The sequence below is a fragment of the Dama dama genome, chromosome 28 (genome assembly GCF_033118175.1).
Source record: "Dama dama isolate Ldn47 chromosome 28, ASM3311817v1, whole genome shotgun sequence".
NCBI classification, from domain to species: Eukaryota; Metazoa; Chordata; class Mammalia; order Artiodactyla; family Cervidae; genus Dama; species Dama dama.
This window is the reverse complement of record NC_083708.1, coordinates 34,427,916-34,429,371: the sequence shown is the minus strand read 5'-3', so window position 1 is coordinate 34,429,371 and position 1,456 is coordinate 34,427,916. Positions and strand designations below refer to the sequence as shown.

General features: G+C 33.3%; 1 pseudogene; it reads left to right on the top strand.

Annotated features, from left to right (window-relative positions):
• Nucleotides 1-362: 362 nt before the first annotated feature.
• LOC133048337 (U2 spliceosomal RNA) lies at nucleotides 363-518 on the top strand (annotated as a pseudogene).
• Nucleotides 519-1,456: the final 938 nt, after the last annotated feature.

Sequence of the window (1,456 nt, the reverse complement as noted above, 5' to 3'; positions counted from 1 at the left end):
TGCTGGAGAATAACACAGCAATACATGTTCCAGCCTCCACTCTGCCCAAACAAAATGACCTAAAGCAACAATAAAACAAAAACATTTCAGATTAAAAAACTAAGGATTTCTCACCAAAGGCCTGCATTACTTCTATTCCTTAAAACGTGAACCCTCAAGAACAAATGAATGTTTTTACATAATAGGTAAAGTGCCCAGGTTCACTACTTGGGAGTAATGAAAGACGTGAAAGATGTGAATGTTTGGAGTGCCTTTAGATCTAGTCATTACTCTCTTAGGTATTAGCCAAGAGAAATGAAAGCATATTGCACACAAACATTGGTATCTGAATATTCATAGCGTCTATATTTGTAATAGTCCCCATCGCTTCTCGGCCTTTTGGCTAAGATCAAGTGTAGTATCTATATTTGTAATAGTCCCATATTGAAAAAAATTCAAATATCCATCAACAGGTAAAAATGTAAACAAACTATGTCCTATTCAGAAAATGGAATGCTACTGAGCGATGGGAATCACATATTAATGCATACAGCAACATAAGTGAATTTCAAAATAATTTTGCTAAGTCAATAAGTCAGTAAAAAAAGAGACCACAGATTCTATTCTATTTATGGAAAATTCTAGAAAGTACAAACTAATCTATACTAGTAGAAAGCTGATAAGTGACTTCTAGAAGAGAACAGAGACAGAGGAAAGGGATGAATTATAAATGGGCAAATGAAAACTCTGGGGGATGGTGGATTTGCTCATTACTTTGATTATATTTTCACAGGTGTTTACATATGCCAAACACATTGCATTGTATACTTTAAATATATTCTATTTATTACATATCAATAATAGTTCAATTGAGGTGCAGATTTTTTAAGTTAATAATGAATTATCAATTCCTAGACTGACCCCCAAAAAACGATGCAGAGTCAATTCTTCTATCTGATCAAATGGAAAATATCAATAGGGCTGTGAGTACATGACATCTTTCAGTTTCTCTGTCTATACAGTTACCTAACCAAAGGTCTTCAGTCTTGCTATTCCAGTCTCAAGACTGTTGTTGCTTACAGTTAACATAGTTTTAGTCTTCGGATTTTATTGCATATTAATTTTAGCTATATCACCATCCCTAAGATTATTATTACAAATCTGTGTCAGTTTAGTGACCATTTTATCTTTCTAAAACCTAGCTATTTGCATTTGTTTGTATAAAGGATGTTCTGGAATTTTGTAATTTAATCTCTTTGGTCTCCCAACCACAACTCATGTATACATTTAAGGGGAGCAACAGTTTGCAAGATAGTAGCTTGGAATTACTCTGGAGAGAGGACTATATAATTTGGCCACAAATATCTGTGTTAACTGCAATGGACTCTAACATTATGAAGTCCTTCGATAAATTTAAAAACAATTGAAATGAGTAAGTAATTGTGTGCATAATTATGCTTGGCATTTTTTGGTTTGG